Below are 12,279 nucleotides of genomic sequence, written 5' to 3'. Positions count from 1 at the left end.
GAGGGCATTTAGGAACATCTTTCAACATACCTCTGTCAGAAGCTGCTAAAACAAACAGATTGAGGCTCAACTTTCTAAGAGGATTTGAGGAAGAGTCACGGAGCATTTTCAATTGTCACCAAACTTTTCTCCTTTGTTCAGCTAAACCTCTCTGCCATCTTACTCTCATGGAAATTAATAGTTGGGTTTAAGCAGTGACAGAAGGCAATTATGAATGAGAGTTTGAATTTGTTTTAATGTTGTTTGAGAAGACAGAGGAATTAACTGAATTTTTTTGTGTTATAATGATAATGTGTATAGGTAAAATACTGCAATAGAGAGGGAATAACAAAAAAAAACACACTGCAGCAATATTACTTTAAAGCAGCATTAATTCATTGTTGTGGCCAGAGCGGAACAAGATGGAATCACAGCACTGACACATTTTCACATCATGAAGTTGCATTAGCAACAAACACGCAAACATATCCAGAAGGCAGCAACATTGACCTTTATTTGGGATTTTGTTTGTGTCCACCTACCAAATCACTCTCCTTTTAGCTCTGTTTTGGTCTCCACCAATTTCTGTGATTAATATCTGAATCTTTAGCGGCAAAATGCTCCAATATGTTCACCAGCTTGCTAACTTTATCTGTCTCCCATCTGGTACTGTGCAAGTAGCATACAGAGGGTTTATCAGAAACAGGGTTGATGACAACGGTGAGACTAAACCAAAACAGTAAAGTTGCGGGCCGCAAACTGCATAGTCTTATGATAATTCCCTGTGGATTTGCCACTACAAGCGATCCGTTTCACATTGCACATAATCATTTGATCCATTGTTAATATAAACATTTTGATTAGTGCAGCTTTAAACTAGGAGGATAATGCTGTATTCCAGTATATCCAATGACATCAGCCACACACTCTGGTTTTCTTTAACTTACATTTCAGCTGCTCTGACTCTGATCCATCAAATCAAAAATGTAAAAGCTGAAGTTCATAACTTTCTGCACGCTGTCACCCTCCAGCAGCAAGAGGTAACAGAATTACAACAAAGACGGCGGACATGTTGTAAATGACAGTGCAGCCTACTGTTTATTTCAATCAACTATAGCAAACTGGGAAAACATGCCAGCTAAAGAAATGTGATGCTATTGGCTCTACATGTATGCTAATGCTTTTGAGTCATGATGTGAAATGTGACCCTTTCAGTGCTCTCAGTCTGTTTTGAACAGACTTTATTGGCACCCAAACAAGCTGCAAACATTTCTCAAATGTTTAAAACAACTGGTAGCTCAATTGGTAAAGCATGTAGCATTAAGTCCTTACTGCAGTGGCCCGGGTTCCTTTGCTGCATGTCATCCCCTCTCTCTCTCCTGCCTTTCCTGTCTCTATCTACAGCTGCCACTGTCCACCATTAAAGGCAAAATGCCCCAAAAAATCTTAAACCCCCCCACACACACACACACACACAACTGTTGGAACAGTATCTTTCTGAATACATCTTGTTGATTGATATTCTCATTAGTCAATTTTCTTTATGGGCATCTGACTAAAAAAGACATGCCATGTAGTCATTTCTAGCAAAGCGCCAATGGAGTTTGATTGCACCCAAATTTTCAGCAATCTGAAACATCAACACAATTACAGGGTTTCAGTCTACACTAATTAAAACAGTAAACATGGCAGGTATTGAAAAAAGTGATTACAACAAAACTGGATTCCTCTGAACATCACAGACTGATGATACAGTGTAAGAGTGAGGGCTGTGTTTTCCTTTAAAAGGCAGAGTTAGGCATCTCATCAAAGGAGCCTTCAGCCTCATAATTTTTATTTATTCACCTGATTTTCTCTCTGTCTTGCCTTGTTTGGTTTTCAGCGCATATTTGGATATTGAAATCACATCTGTGCTGTCTGAGGCGCTAAATGATGATCAAGCTGTGAAAAAGAACAAGAGCTGAAGGCACATTGGACAGTTTAATTATATCAACTTAATTATAAGGAATTTTCAGAGTATAATTACTTTGAAATATTACGTTAGCCCTCGCCTTCAGACCTTTATCATCTTGAATCTCAGGATATTAATGCGTTCGTCTGTGAAAACTGGGTCAGTTTGGCTATATTTCCACGGTAACAGAGGTCATAGTTACTTACTTCATCAATATCCATTTTGGCAGGTCTCCCAGAATATATCAGCTTGTGTATGTCAGGTTTGATGTACCAAAATGTTTTCGTCTTTCACCAAAGACATCATTTTAGCCATCAAGTGTACGAGGCACAGAGGAGCAATTAAAAGCTGGAAGCTTCATTTAAAGTGTGCCACACGTACAGATTTTCCTCCCATTAAGTCTACTTCCTGATAAAATGGACTGATAGACTATAATATAAGGCAGGTTTCAATCATGAGGTATTTGAGCAGCATAGCTCTGGATAAGAATAGATGAATTTGTTTACCATCTTCTAAACAATTTATAGCTATGCAGCATAGGCAAAGTGGATGTTGAACAGCACAAATAAGGATATATCTCAGCTCTGACTGTTTATCTCCTTGCAAAGAGGTTGTAATAAACTTTAAACTACATAAACATTGTCAACTCACGTTAGGTTAATTTATCTACAGAGCACATTTGAAAAACAAAGTGCTTTTACAGAGAAACGTTTTTGAAGAGAATTAAAAAATATAATCAGCCAAATAAAATAAAATAAAGTCAAACTCAAGGAGAATCATTGATTAATAAAAAAAAAAAGTCCAATCAAGTAGTCATAACATTATTCATAAATGTGAAGACAAAAAGGATAAGGCTGCATTATTTTTTTTCTCATTATTAACAAATTGTCATAGTTAGCCACATCTCTCTCCCTATCCTTGTGTACTCTAGTGTGCTCTCCTCTCCTGGTGTTCCTTGTCAGTCCTCTGTGTGTGTGTGTGTGTGTGTGTGTGTGTGTGTGTGTGTATGTACCGGCCTGGGCGGGGTTCCCTGGTTTTCCCTCCTGCTGCGGATCACCGGCACACCTGAAGTTCATCATCCAATCGGTCCCCATAGTATATCTACCTGGCTCTACCTCACAACCAGCGCCTGATCGACTCCGCACTACACCTTCGCAGCGGCGCTTTTCGCTACTCAGTTAAGTTTATTGTTCTATCTCGTGCAGCCCTGCCTGTCTCTGCCACAGAGTCACTCCCTGCCGGTGATCGCAGCTACCGTGTGTTCCCTGATCTCTGCGACGCCAGCCAGCCGCGCTACACATGCCATATCCAGAAGCCCCGCTCAGCGCCTACACCCCTGGAACCCAGCCGGTGTCCTCGGACTGTGTCGGTAGACTGCACGCCTGTCCCCAGCTAACTACACCTCTTCCGCCCGCTCAGCGACCAATACTGGTGTACAAATAAAAACCGTTAAAGCCAACTATCCGGCTCTCCACCTCGCTGTGTTCCGCTTTTGGGTCCTTTAGATCGTAACCCATAACACAAATACCATATAACATTTGTAGGGGACTATCTTCGATCGAGGACTAATACGTGATAGTGAGTATTTATGGCAGCAGGACAGTGTATGTTGGAGTCAAAATTAACTACAGTGAAGATGTCCATGGTAATGAAGGAACATCATGGTCCAATAAGGGAGCTCTATGCCAAAGACGAATAAAGATATATATATATATATATATATATATATATATATATATATATATATATATATATATATAATCAGGATTTAGATACAAACGATACTTGTTAGTAGGATCGACTCATTGTTGGTTTTGACCTTTTTCATGGGATTTGTTGATAATAAGAAAAATATACAATACCACCAGCCTGCACCAGGTCTGGTACCTGCAGAATGTGTTTATAACAGGTAAAAGAATATCTATTTTAATTTGCTGGGTGACAATGACATGCAGACAGACCGATGGTGAAATAAACAGGAAAAAGAAATAGAAAAAAGAAATGAAATTCAGTGTTGCAGTATTTTTATTTTCATCTTTATCAACTAAAATGTATTAATCCTAAAAGTCACTGAGGAAAGCAATTTTCTGGACATTTACATCTCAAAAAGGAGGTTTGGGGATTTGCTTTAAAGCAGGGGTCTTCAATGTTTTTCAGGCCAAGGACCCCTTACAGTAGCTGATAGAGAGACGGAGCAGGGACCCCCTACTACATATATTGTATAAAATTGTGTTGCATATTGAACTGGGCCTACAATAATGTGTAGGGTGGCCTGTAGTGTCATGTATAAACATACTTTGTAATTGTGCATACGATACTAAGCTATTATAATAATAATTATTGACAGATTCATATACATGTAGAAGGGATAGTGAATCATTAAGCTTAACTGTATCTGTGCATGGCACATACTCCTACCTTAGTGAGACGTCTGACCCTGGTGAGTGGCACACAGCTTGTCTATGCTAGGGCAGATGGAGGTTGTCAGGCAGAGGGCCATATCAGCCTCAGGGTGCAGTCTTGACCTGTATTTGCTTTTCAGGTAGGTGAAGGAGTAAAATCTACTTTTGCAAAGATACGTTGTTGCAAAAGGCTCTTCACTGCTTTTGCTATCAATTGTGGGAAGTCTTTCTGGCAAGCGATCCAGAACTGGATGAGTGGTCTTGTTTCATAAATGTTTCTGTATGTACTTTAAAGTTTAAAGGAGCCCTGTGGGATTTTCTTATAAACAAAGTTTCTGTTTACATTCCGTATTTCTTACCCAAACTCATTTTGTATATCCTCGAGGCTTAACACACATGTTGATTGCATTTCCTTCCTCATGAAACATTTGCAAAGTCCATTTTTTGAATATTTTATCATGCATTGTTTACATCAGTGTTTGCTAGCTTGCAGTCTTTTGCTTCCTTGCGCATACTGCCGCCAACTGTTGATCAGCATAATAGCATGAACCCAGCAACAGGAGTGTGTATTGTGCTTGTGTCACCTGCGTGCTCGCGTGCGTGCATGTGCACCTCATGCGCGTTTGTGATACAAACAAAATGGGGACCCTCTCGTAAAAACATTACTCCATACACTACTGTTGCTGTTAAAATGAAATGTGTTAAACTGGTCATTCACTGCATTACTACAGCTGATTATCAAAGTCTCAGTTATTTCAGCTATACCGAGATTTCTTCACCTCCAAGAGTTAATTTCAGATAATGCAAACCAACAATTGCTTCCAATCAAGCTTTTTAAATTGACATTTAATATCTATCATATTGAAAAATATATATATTTTCCAAGCACAGTTTGCACTGATTGAGCTAATAAACACGCCAGCTCTATTTTGGATCCCATGTACACGACGAAGCAGCTTGATGAATCGATGAATTTGCAGCAGCTCCAAATAGGTTTAACCTTATTTCACCTGAGAAACTCCAATCTCACCTTTGTCTGACCTGCAATTTAACAAGTCATTCTGCTGCTGCTTTCTCTCCCTTTCTTTCCCAGTCTTTCACTCACACAAACACTCCTCTCTCTCTCTCTCTCTCTCTCTCTCTCTCTCTCTCTCTCTCTCTCTCTCTCTCTCTCTCTCTCTCTCTCTCTCTCTCTAAATGGCTGTCATGAGTCATGCAGAACATTTAAATGTTAAATACTAAGGTGGAGGTCATGAGCCATTTCCCACCACATTACCAGCTAATGGTTCATATCTTAATAACCTTACCAGTTTGGTCATATTCTCTTGGGTGGATATTAAGACCACAGAGTTTGAATGGGAAGCAGTGGAGCTGTATGACTCTAAGTTTTCACTGCGGAGATTGATCGTCAAAGCGCAAGTTGTTTATTGGGGAAGACAGATTAGCGCTGCTGAGATGAGGAAAAGCTTTTCTTTGGAAAAAAATATTCTGACACTGTACAATAGAAGGAACAACATCGCGGAGAAGTTTTACTCGGCTGTGTGGTGGTACACACTCACACACACCACCTGGGGAGATGATGATCTGTGTCCCTGCATGAATTGTCTTGGGACTTTAGACAGCTTAGTTAAAAGAAGATCAGTGTCTATTAAGCTGTAACAGTAAATAACATGACAATCTGAACTCACGTGGAAACATAAAAAAAATAAACAGGTTTCACCAACATGAAAAATGTGCTTTTCTTACATTATAGTATATGTATGCGTGTATGTGTTTGGGCTTGTGTTTGTTTCTGAGTTTATTTGTGTGTATAAATCAGTGAGTGAATATATACTCTACACAGCTGTGCGTGTGTGTGTGCGTGTGTGTTCCAATGGAGACTGTGGAAAAAAAAGAGATTGGAAATGCAGCATTGCCTGTCTCAGACTCACCCACACTGCCTTTAGCAAGCCATCAATTTGCTGGCTTGCACTATGCAAGCTAGAGTGTGACAGCCTGGCTGTTACAGACTGCTCCAGTGCTTACTTAGGCTATTATAGATTAATCAATAGATACATAAAAACCTCACAAAGTGATTCATTCAATTCACAATTCACATTTATTCATTATCTCAATATAAGAAATGCTAATACCTAATTAGGCCGACATGTTGACTTGTCAAGCACAGGTGTAGCTAATAACATTAATGATGGCTGCATTCTCAGTGTTCCAGTGTCACAGGCCTTATTGTTTGTGTTGACTCACTGCCATGGCTTCCTGGCACACCTAAATGAAATTAAGCCATTGTTAATGTTATTAGGTACACCTGTGCTTTCTTGTCATGGCAAGTAAAAATGTCTACTGTGAGAACATCTGACTCATGGCTGCAATCATTTTTTAAAATATACATATATAACAAATATAAATATTTGTGTAAACTAAAGGAAAACATAGCATTATTCTTACAGACTGCTTTAGGGAATGACAGATTAATCAAATATACTATAAAAACTAGGAGTCTACAGCCATGCTAGCAGCTCTGTGAGGCTATAATTAGGGACTGTGGTGCTTTGAGATAAATGCTAACTTTAGCATGCTAACATGCTCACAATGGCAATGCTAACATGCTGAGGTTTAGCTGGTAATGTATACCATGTTCACCATCTTAGTTCAGCCTGTTAGCATGCTAACATTTGCTTATAGTACTGAACAGAAAATACAGCTGAGGCTAATGGGAATGTCATTAGTTTTGCAGGTATTTGGTCTAAAACAACAAATTACCCTTTGACCTGATGATGGCGCTAGATTAAAAAAGTGCTTTCCTTCTATGGCAAGTTAAAATGTCTGCTGTGAGGAAGCTGGTAAGTGTTTACTGTCCGTAACCAAACATGAATCATAATGTTTTTAGCGTAGCTCATAACAGCTAAATATATCAGAGGTTAACATTTATTGTATTTTCTGACTCTTTACAATCATACAAAAAGTATCTTCATTATATAGTATAAAGAGTACAGTGCCCTGAGATAACATCTTTTATGATTTGGTGCTAGATAAATAAGATTTAATTGAATAGCTGTTTTGTCTAACTGGGTCAGTTTTCGACCGTGGTTGCTTCTTACTGGTGGCGCATCATACAAGATAGGTTTATTGATCATTTTACAACACAGGGTTGAAAAATGAGATTTTGATTGTAGTCCCCTTTATGCTACTCAAAAACAAATGTTATGTACAAAAAATATATACAGTAGATTAGTGAATATATAATAAATCATAGAAATAAAAGCTATTTTACATGGTGGAGTGCTGAGGATGAATTATGTAATCTCACAGTCTGAGGGAAGAAGCTGCTCTGTAGTCTGGTGGTCCGGCAGCGGATACGTCTGTATCTCTTTCCAGACGGCAGCAGGGTGAACAGGCTGCGGCTGGGGTGGGTACTGTCCTTTAGAATTCCTTTGGGCTCTGCGCAGACACCTTACCTCACTGTTGCTCGGTAGGCTGGTACCAATGATCTTCTGAGCAGTTTTAATCACCTGATGCAGAGCCCTCCGGTCCTGGGCCGTGCACATCCCATGCCAGTTTGTGATGTTTCCAGTCAGGATGCTTTCTATTGCTCCTCTGTAAAAGTTCATAAAAACTTGGCACGGGAATTTAGCCTTTTCTGAGCTTTCTTAACCAGGATGGAGATGTGAGAGGACCATGTCAGGTTCTCTGTGTTGCAGATTCCCAGGAACCTAAAACTATTCACCTGCTCCACCTCAGCTCCACTGATGTAGACAGGGGTGTGTGTCTTTGCCTTCCTTTTTCCTAAAATCAACGATCAGCTCCTTGGTTTTGTTGATTTCCTCCCGATATGAATCCTCATCGTTGTTTGTAATGATGATGGTGGTGTCATCCACAAACTTCACAACAGAGTTGTCTCCATGTCGGGGGCTGCAATCATGGGTGTACAGCGTGAACAGAAGGGGACTGAGCACACAGCCCTGGGGGGCACCAGTGTTGAGCACTAGAGTGGAAGAGGTGTGACCATCAATCCGAACTGTCTTCTTGCTGCCGCCAGTGTTGATTGGTTGGTGTTCTCACTGTATTTTTGAATCTGTTCGGGTCGGCTGCATTTTGGATGGGATCTAATTATCTATTATTCCCTTTCGGACTTAAAAAAAAAATTCTTTACTTGTGTTTCAGATCGTACCTTTTAATTTGATTAAATTATCTATTAAAATTTAACATGTCTATAATCTATTTAGCCCTTCATACATAATGATAATTACACTGGTTAGCCTAGCTGTTAAAGGTGGCACCAACTGTAGAATTAGAAATGTTTACAGTTTCATTATCTTGTATGTTTGAAGCGATACTGGAGCATTGTGTTAGTTCAGGAAGAGCACTGAAGTTGCGCTTACATTAGTTGATTGGCATCAGCCATTTTATTTATGCTTCACTATCAGTGGCTCATTCATCAGCTGCTCGGCTCCCAGTTGACCAGTAATGTTCAATGATATTCATGCAGGTATGCGAGGCAGCCTTTAAAACCTAAAACCTTATTCCCATCCTCCTCTTTATGATAAGCTTTTGGTATTGTTGACTTTACTAAGATCTAATGTTGATATACAGTATGTTTGTCTTTGTTATGCTGGGGGATTAGTTCTCCCTGCAGAGTAGCAGAGTCTGTCTTATCAAATCTAACTGTATAACCATTTGCTATAAATGTTATAAATTCCATGAAATGTCTCTGGCTAAACTTCCAGGTACTGATGCAATCTTCTAAATATTTCTAAAAGTCTTTATATGGTCAGTGGACATAATTTAAAAAAGAAAAAGAAATTGTGTCCTCGTGGCACTGATATCTTCAGGCACAGGCTAAGTGACTAAATATAGCTGATGGCACATTATATCCTCATTCGTGATTGTTTATCTTTGCAATATAGTGCAACACATATCATACACAATGTGTAATGTGTTAGAAAGCTGTCTTTTAGTGTAATGTCCTCTGTTTACAAAGCTCCAAAAGCTGTCTTTGAACTAGTTTTAAGCTGCTGTCAGAAGGCAGCCTTACCAATGCTCACAGAACTCAAAGCAGGACAGCTTTTTATCTGTGTGTACGTGTGTGTGTGTGTGTGTAAGACTATTAAGATCATTGTGTGTGTGTGTGTATGTGTGTGAGTTTCCCAGCATGCCTTGACAGCCCTGCTCTAATGGATGGTGAACTGAAGTCCTGCTGGAGTTTCACTCAGCAGTTTGTCACTACAAACTGGTGTGGTCTGTGTCCTTGTGTGTGTGAACGTCTGTGTGTATGAATATACAGTTAAGTGTGCTTGTGTGTGTGTGTGCTCAACACAGCTCAGCTTTGCTCAGCTTTACAGGCTGCTGTGTTATTGTATGTGCACGTGCATATACTTTTTGTTTTCTGCATCTGTGCTGAAATCAGAACAGCCAGCTTCATTTCAGCCTCCAGTTGGGTTTGTGGCCTTTGAAGAAATGAAGTGTCTACTTGCTTCAACTCACGCTGCGCCTTTAATCTGTTTTCCCTAAAAATACACATTCACACATACAAACATAAATGCCACACAGCTCCTAAAATCCTTTTAAAGGGGTGTTCAAAATAGCCAAGTGCCCAGATAATCTTTGTGTCCTTATCAACTCATATTTTCAGGGAATAAACTTTTTAAATTAATAACTTACTGAAACTCTCAAAGGTGCCAGTGCCGAATGTCTCAACTTCATAAAGAAAACTTTTTGTGCAACTCCCTTTGGGTGTGCTTGAAAAATGTCAGGGAGCTGAATCTTCTCACTGTAGGCAAAAGGCAAATGTCATAGTAATGAAGATACTGTAAAATATTTTTACACTTTAAAAAAACCAAGTACAAAAAAAAAACGGAATGAAAAAAGCAGAGTGGTTTAAACTGATTTTCACCTGAATTGTACGTCCCTCTGCTTCCAGAAGTTGTGCTGCGTGATGCAGTAAGACAATGTTGACCATAAACAGCCCAGAAAAGTTTCTCAATAATAGAAAATTAAAAACAAAATGAAGAAAAATATATCAATAAACACATTACAGTACAGACTACATAGTGTTTGTACTGCTAAACAGTGCTTTAATGATTCAACGTTCTCCTGGAATTTTGTTTCTCCTGGAGTTTTACAATTTTTTATTCTAAATAGTTACAAACACAATTCATTTCCAAAATAATTTTTTTGCCCTACGCTTTTTTTGAGGGGCCAAATCTATTAGTAAATGTCTAATAATATCAATGTACTGTTCACCCTCTCACTTGCAAAAAAAAACCCCAATCACAGCCTTGATGTTTATACATTCCACTCAAAACATACCAGACATGCCCAAATGATAAAATTTGATAGTGTCAGTAGCCATTCTTTTCTCGTGCAGTACAAAACAAAACAAAATGTTTTTTTGTGGATTAATGTTAGAAATAATTAAATTGGTTACAGCATTACTGTTGTTAATGTGTTCCACTCCGATGCATTAAGTTATATTTATGTTAATAGGTCTACCACAGGAAGACGTGCAAATGCAGATGTTTTGTATTTTTTCTATTTAAAATGCAACACACTTTGGATGCACTAAATAACTTTACTGAAAGACGGTCCTGGACTCAAATCCAGTGTCCAGCTGAGGTCTTTCTTTCTGGAGTTTGCATGTTCTCTCTGTGTATGGGTTTTCTCCCACAGTCCAAAGATAATGCAGGTCGGGTGAAGTGGAAAATTCTTAATTGTGCAGAAGTTAAAATGAAAGAAAATGATCACATTAATTAAAAAAGGACATCCGACCATCCCACATTGAGGACGTTTCTCAGGGCCATCACATTTGCTTCTACAGTAATCAGTGAAACCTATAACACTGCCCTTTATTTCCTTTTCCTCAACCCACCTGCCATCTCATTTGCTTGGTCACAAATAATGATAATGTCATTATCAAGTAGGTAAGACTGGAATTGATGAGTCAGTCCTCTAACAAAATGAAGCCAACTGTATTATCAAATAAATTGCATCCTTAAGTTGAGGCAATTCATGTTATGTACTTTTCACCTGAAATCATCATAAATCAATGAAAACACAATGTTTTGTGTAATGTTTAGGATTATTTAAAGTTGCAGTAATCAACATTTTTATTTTAATAATAGGTCAAATGACTGTATAAAGTGAAAGGGGTCGCTTGTACTGACAAACACACCGTCAATTATCACCTGACTCTTAAGTTCCCTTCAGCTCTACTGAGTGTTTTAGCATCTTTCAGCTAATTGTTTTGGTTTTACAGGCCGCATCTTTAATGTTTTAGTTCAGTCTCGCTAATCAACCTTGTTTTCAGCCAAAGCAGGCAGCACTTTTCAGCAAAAAAAAACTCCAATAAACTCACTGTACACTACCTGCCCAGCACAAAACAGACAAAGTCAGCAACTAGCTTGTGAGCATAGTGGATATTTAGCAAGCTTAAGGTGCAGTTATATTTCTCAGGAATTTCTGAACACCAAAAGAAAAGCAAAGGGAGACTGCATGTTGGACTTGGGTTTACAGTATCAGGTGGTCAGAAACACGATTTGAAATGAATGCTAATGTTGCTCTGTGTCTGCCAGATGTGTAAATTGGCAGCTGTTTGTTAACACGCTAGCCATTATTCTGCTTTAAAAAAACAAGTTTAAGAGTTGGCAAGTGAACCTTTTTTATTGAACATTTGCCATTTATTCCTGAAGATATTAAAATTGGGGTGCACGGTGGCAGAGCGGCTAAAGCTCCTGCCTCCCAATAAGGAGATCGTGGGTTCGATTCCCGGACCAGACCAACATCACACAATCTCTCTGGGTGGAGTCTGCATGTCCTCCCCGTGTTACCGTGGGTTCTCTCCGGGTTCTCCGGCTTCCTCCCACCGTCCAAAGACATGCATGTGTAGGTTAATTGATAACTCTAAATTGCCCGTATTGAATGAATGTGAGAGTGAATGGTTGTCTGTCCTTG

Source organism: Siniperca chuatsi, linkage group LG17 (genome assembly GCF_020085105.1).
Source record: "Siniperca chuatsi isolate FFG_IHB_CAS linkage group LG17, ASM2008510v1, whole genome shotgun sequence".
Taxonomy (NCBI): domain Eukaryota; kingdom Metazoa; phylum Chordata; class Actinopteri; order Centrarchiformes; family Sinipercidae; genus Siniperca; species Siniperca chuatsi.
This window is presented reverse-complemented; position numbering follows the sequence as displayed.